This window comes from Halyomorpha halys, unplaced genomic scaffold (genome assembly GCF_000696795.3).
Source record: "Halyomorpha halys isolate HHAL.00 unplaced genomic scaffold, Hhal_1.1 Scaffold5.1, whole genome shotgun sequence".
Lineage (NCBI taxonomy): Eukaryota > Metazoa > Arthropoda > Insecta > Hemiptera > Pentatomidae > Halyomorpha > Halyomorpha halys.
Genome location: NW_027106871.1, coordinates 2265137 through 2272177, shown reverse-complemented (window position 1 = coordinate 2272177; position 7041 = coordinate 2265137). Strand labels below are relative to the sequence as shown.

The 7041-nt window shown below is 30.6% G+C and overlaps 1 long non-coding RNA gene across 1 annotated transcript in view; it reads right to left on the bottom strand.

The window, feature by feature from the left end:
* Window positions 1-1705: 1705 nt before the first annotated feature.
* Window positions 1706-7041, bottom strand: part of LOC136795251 (uncharacterized) — a 56854-nt gene continuing 51518 nt past the window's right edge. Inside the window, exons 2-3 of the long non-coding RNA XR_010842830.1 lie at window positions 4337-4371; window positions 1706-1856 (exon numbers count right to left, since the gene is read on the bottom strand). This is a non-coding gene — a long non-coding RNA (uncharacterized lncRNA). The remainder of the gene's footprint in view (window positions 1857-4336; window positions 4372-7041) is intronic.

Genomic DNA, 7041 nt, shown 5'->3' with positions numbered 1-7041 from the left:
TACGATCATTTACCGCCACAAATGAAGAAAACATTGAGCGTTCACGTGGAATGGTGCTCTTAGACAGACGAGTATCTACTGACAAAGTGGCACATCGTCTGCAAATTAGTCACGGTTATGCCTACGGAATCATCCACAACAGACTTAGGTTTCATAAAGTTTGTGCAAGATGGGTCCCAAAAATACGCACACAGTTCCATAAACAAAAGCGCTTGGACACTTGCCAAAAACATTTGGATCGCTATGGTAACGAACGGGACAACTTCTTAGACAGGATTATTACTGGTGACGACAAATGGATCCATCATTACGAGCTAGAGACTAAACGGCAGAGTATGGAATGGAAACATCCAAATTCGTCGTGCAAGAAAAAGTTCAAGATTCAACCGTCCGCAAGAAAACTGATGCTTACGGTTTTTTGGGACTCACAAGGTCCATTACATTATGAGAAAAGGGGCAGAACAATAAACAGTGTACGTTATAGTGAGATGCTAACTGCCAACCTAAAGCCTGCAATTCAAAGCAAACAACGCCGAGGACTACTCTTAAAAAGTGTTGTGTTGTTGTACGACAATGCACGTCCGCACACTGCTGAAATGCTCCAGAAACTCAATTTTGAAGTACTGGCTCATCCACTATGTAGTCCAGATCTTACTCATTCTGGCTACCAAGGCGTTTGATCCAATCAAAGAGGTATAAAGGGGCCGTCGATTTACCTCGGACGAAGCAATGAAAAAAGCGGTTCTTTCCAGGCTTGCAGCTCAACCGAAAAACTTATATATATATAAGAAGATGGTCAGGGTTGATGGAAAAACTTTTATGAGGGCAGCGTGAAACTTGTACAACGATGAACCGAATGTATTACAATAACTTTTTTTAAGAGAAGTACTTCTAAACAAAGTTATTAAAACATTGAGTTCATTAACATGGTAGTGTAGGAGTAACCATACAGGAGAGAAAAAAAACCTTTGAGTAATAATTTTGAGCGTTTTTATTGGGTTTTCTTATTACATCTTTCTTTTCTTTTCTTTTTTTCAAATAGTTATTTACGTATATGAAATATAGCCATAAATATTATATATGCAGAACCTCGGTGAAAGAGAAGTACTGCTAAATAATGTTATTAAAACGTTGAATGAATTCGTTAACTTGGTGACGTATGGCACCGAGGCTGTGACGGATCGATATGTGATAAGGCTATCACGGTTACTTTGCTTCCTCCGTTTAGATACAAATCGGCATTCAACAGCGCCATTGTAACGATGAATCATGAAGGCAGAATTATTTTTATCTCTTATCTTTATGCACGCCCCCTCTGAATCTTTTAGCATGTTAGCTATTGAGTGAACGTCAAGTAGTGGCATATTAGCACAGCGGTGTAAAAGGCATTGGTAATCATGAAATTTTTCTTGAAGGAAGATGGTTCGGCTGGTGGTAAAAAGTGGTAAACAAAACACTAATTATTATTAAACATTTCGACTAACTTTACAGGACTATATAAATATAAAATATATAAAAATTAAAGTTTAATAAAAAAAAAAAAAAAGAGCGAAGTAAACTTAAAACATTATAAACATGGAAGAAGTATTAATAAAATTTAAGTACGAGTAATAAAATGAGGTATAAGTAAGCTATATTTATACCTCACTTTCTTTTAAATATTTGTTATTAATACTATAATTATTCACTAATTATTATTCTCGTTGTGTACTAGCAATGACATAATTCATTACAGTACTGGTCATTAATTAGTATTCGATTCATTTATATTGTTATAATTTGCTTCGTTCCATTTTTATATATAACTCTCTTTGTATATCCTAATAGCGAAGTTCGTATCTTGTTTTCATTGAGACCTGTAAGGTAAGACAAATCCTTGATTACTAATATTTTAATTGCCTACAGTAAACTAATTATCCTACAATATGAAATGTTTCGTTAAATATCATACGAGTTTGTAATAAACTTTGAATTAAACTCTGCAATAAACTCTGGACAGTTTTTTTTAGTATTGATAGAAAATTATATGTCATACAACTAATTTGCAATTTTACTCACAAAAAAAAAAAAAAGAAAGAATAAGAAAATGGAAATATAACAAAAGTGATAAATTAATAGAACTAATGTACTTCATAAAAAATTATCAGTTAATTAGGTCACTATTAACTGCACATTCTGAGAACAGCCAACTCGATGTCCGCACAGGACAACATAAAGTAAAAAGATTATTCCATATCCACCCAAATTATTTACTAATACTAAAATTCCCAAAATCATCATGGAGTCTGATGAACTTGTTATGTGGAAATTCCAAATTGAAGATGATTTCCAAATCATCTTCAATTTGGAATTTCCAAGAGAAACCGGAATGCCAAGTTGGTTTCAAGGTTATGATCAGGTTTAGTAATATCAAAAGTAAAAAAAAAAAAAATTAAAAAATAAAAACTTGTAAGCAGACAGAGATTAATGTATTATTAGAGGGAACGAATCTTTTACTTATTTATTTATGACGTTCTAAAGGTTAAAAAAAAAAAAGTGTTGCTATTTCTTTTTTATAATCATAGTTTTGAAATCATTATTTTTCATTAATTATAGTATTATAATTTTTTTTGCTGTAATTAATAATATAATTTTTAAAAAACTAATATGGCATGATATAATTAAGCTATGAAAAATATCCAAGAGAATAATTTTCAAGTGTTTTCATAATTTCAATTATGAATTGAATGATATTCTGGCAAAATTGAGCTTTCCTTTATTCTCTCAGAAGATTCATTTAATGGATGTTAAATATGTTTTCAATGCAGATTACATGATAATCTTTTTTTTTTCTCCGTATTATATTAGGGTAGAAGTATTTTTATTCATAAAGGTGGTAGAAGGTAGAAAACATTTTTTTAAAACTAATCGTACATCATCATCAACATCAATCGGCGCGCCATCCATTATTGGTTTCTGGCCTCCTCAAGCAGCTTCCACCAGTTTAATCTGTTTAGTGCAGCTGCTCTCTAATTCCTCACTCCGAGCAGGGTCCTTGAATCCTCTTCAACACCATCCAACCATCGAAGCTTTGGGCGGTCTCTCGGCCGTGTTCCATGTAGGGGTTCATCGAGAAGTTTATTTGGGATCTCATCAGTCCCCATCCTTGCCACATGGCCTGCTCAGTGCAGCCTACTAATTCTCACAATTTTTCCAACATCAGGCTCACCAATTAACAAGTATACTTCCCTATTCGTGCGTCTTCTCCAAGCTGAACCATCCTTTACTGGGCCGTAGATGCGTCTGAGTATCTTTTTCTCAAACGTTTGGAGATCAGTTTCGATCGTACAAAAATCTGATTAATTTTCACTTATCATTATTTCAGCAGTTATCTTCAAAAATCTGGTTTTCATTTTAATGCAATTATAATATTTATTACTTTAAACTAGAGTACGAATAGAAAAATTATCAATGGTTTCTTTTAATGTATTTTATTTTATTTCGAAGTACGTCCCCTTAATTTATTTATAATCGTACATACATATGTAATCGAAAACCTTTCAAACTAACGACAATTGTAAAAATAACAGTCTCAACAATTAAAAAACAGATTAATTACGAAAAACCTAAGGAACTTCCCTTACTCAGGCACACAATTTTTTTTTTTTTAAATGAGAAGCGAAAGGAATAAAAATAGCAATAGAAAACCGAAAATAAATAGCACCAAGAACCAAGAGAGGTTGAAAACAATTCGTCTCTTCAGTATCAAACCAACGGAGTACGAAACAAGGAAATGTCTTCTTTGTACAAATTTAATTTTTGTTTGTGAAAATGTTCCTGTTAGAAGAGTTATTGTCCGGAAAAAAAATACTTGAAGGTTAAATCGTAAAACATATATTAAATTTGCATTTAAAAATATATATGCAAATGATATTAGACTAGGAAATCTCAATTTAATCTTCCTTACAAAAAATTATTTTTAATAAAAAAAAATATAACATAGACACACAGATACATATATGGAGAGGGAGATATAAATTAATATTATGGTAACAAAATCTATACAAGTGTAAAGAACACAAAACCTAACAGGTTGAGAAAATTTTGCAGTTATCTACGAAACAAGCTGTCATAGGAAACCAGGCTTTAGTCCAATTTCCTACAACCCACGCCAGCCTAATTTCCTCCATTCCTTCAGATCACGTCTCAAAGGTCGTCTCATCTTCAGAAGGCAAACTACTATAAGGCACTAACTCAAAGAGATTTAGCAACAAAACGTATATAAACTATAAGCTATAAACTATTGACTATTAGGTCAGTTAAAAAATACATATTCCATTAGAATAAAGTCTCTTACCCGAAAAATTGTGGAAACAAGCAATTTAAGCTTACCTGAAACAGAAAAAAAATTGTTAATAAATAATTAGCATCAATAATTCAAAATATTACTTAAACTAATGCTTTGTAATTTCAATGTCATGATCATTACTAAACAAATGGTATTTTAAAGATCCGTACTGAAGTGTGCTTTAAAATCGGACTTAAAAATAAAAAAAAAGAAAGTCAGTGAGCTGGTATCGAAGTAATCACTAGTTTTGTTTATTTCGAAAAAAAAATAAAACAGATAAGACGAAAATTATGAACAAAACATGCTATCAGGAAAAATCGGACAGTCTTGCCATTTTGCGTTCTAATCTCGGTTGATCAATTTTTCCTTTTTTATCGATTAGTTATTCATCAAATTATTTAATATTTTGTATTTATACATTGTACATTATTGCCAACAATGAGAACTCTTAATTTTTTTTAAATAAACAAAATTAAAGATACTATACAGGAACAGTTTTTAAAAAATCGGCAATTAAGTCCTATTTCAATGAGGATATAATCTATTTGATATTAAAGACCACTGAATTGAACATTGATTCACGGAGTTAGTATCGTTTTGGAGAAAATATAAAAAATGTGAAAAATCGATTAAATGTGGTACTCGATAGGTTTTACTGAAAAATATAGGTCGATTTTACTGACAAAGATACTGTCATATCCTAGGATTATACTCATGTCAAATATGTAATTTTAGGTTTCGTACGACTTAGAACTCAGAGAACCTCAAAATCTGTATGTCCACCGAATAGTCAAATTCAAACTCTTTCACGATTCAGTATTTTTCCTTACAATATATTCCATATACAGGTAAGTGAAAATATAAAAGCAAATGAAAAGCCAAAAAATAAATTCCTATCTTAAACCAGCAGTTAAGACTCTCAAAATCTTAACAATGTACAATTGAATAAATATCATTTACTAAGTAAAATCAATTAAAGGGCCAACATTTTTCCAAATATGACGAATAAAATAATCAATTCTACTATTATTATCTCTATAATAGATTTTTAATTTAACACAATTAATTTAAAGTTTTTCAAACCCCTTAATGATTTTGGTTAGAAGCACGTTGAATGAGTTTAGTCAATATTTTAAAATTTACTAAATGAATCATGTTACTATTTAGATGTATTATTAAGATAACACTGTTAAATTATGTTCCACATTAAATCTAATCAGGAGAAATAATATGAACAGAAAAACTTACGGTTAAAAAAGAAATTATTTTTGTAAATGAAAAATTATTATTTTTTTTCATTATCTGAAAGAGAAGTCAGTAGGCAATTTTTTAGAAAAAGATGTTTGGTAGACACCTACAATATGGACACGTTATTGAAACGATTCGACCAACTAACGCAGGTATGCCAAGTAAAATAGTTTTTGGTTTGTAAAAAAAATCGTATAAGGGTTTACAACGAAGCTAAAATCGGATCTAACCCGCTTATTAAAAAAAAAAAATTGTCATATTTTATTGAAAGCCTCTCAAGAGTTTTGTGATTTTGAATTCATTTCAACTCAATTAATATAGTCTGCAATATTTTTTCATTCTGCTACATGGGAAAATAGTAGTTCGGTATAAATTCTTACACGAATTATGATATACGAAAACGGATAAAATATTTATTAAAGGAGAAATAAAAGTTGACATTCGTTTTTCACCCCACAAAAATCATTTAAATACGAATTTTTATAAGAATTAAAAATAAATATTTCTAAACTTTTTGGGGACCACAAGGGATTTCCAATGTTTTTCGGAAAACACAAATATTGTATTACGACACGACTTTCCTAATCGACTAGAAACTCAAGAGAAATTTAGGTCTTTATAATAATGAAATCCCCAAAACAGACCTAGATAAACATATTAGAACCGAAGATGTAAAATAAAATTTCTAGAGTTTGTCTTCAATTGAAAATACTTTTACTCTCTTGCAAAAGTATGAGATCAAAAAGATATTAATATAGCAGGGCAAAGTTGAAATTCAGCTTGCAAACAGTTAGCATTAACGATGAATTTGGATGACATCCTAAGGGAACGCAGAAAAAAAAATAAAATACGAAAATTTCTATGATGATTTGTACTCAAGGATTTTGAAGTACGCTTAAAAAACAATCTGAATAGCTTTTCCAAAAAAAAAAGTACTACTTTACTCTAAGCATTCTACATTCTTACACAAAAATAAAACAAATAAATTTGTATATGATATCTTTAAATATGTAAGGCACGTGTCTAAAATTTGTTGACATAGTTTCACCAAAAAAAGTATCACCAAAAATGGTGATCCGTCCCTAGCTGTTCATTGTTAGCAACTGTTACCACATTACTGACTTCATTGGTTTATTTGCCATGAATGAACAAAAAATTGATAATTTTCGGCATTCTTAACCATGTCAGAGCTTCTATTGTATCCGTTTGTTACTTGTCTTCAACTTTATTTCCGAAGTTTCATTCTCAAATATTTTATTAACGAATGAAAATTTGTTCTTTATCGGGAAAAAAGGAGTATTAGAAAACATTTTTATTTAGGATTTAAATTTTTAATCCCAAATATCTATTTTAACGAAAAAGTAAATTATAAATTAAGTTAACATAATTGGGGAGCAGCGTGATTCAGTGGTAAGGCACTGTGCTGCTAACTCCAAGGACTGGGTTCGAATCCGGCTGTGATAGAT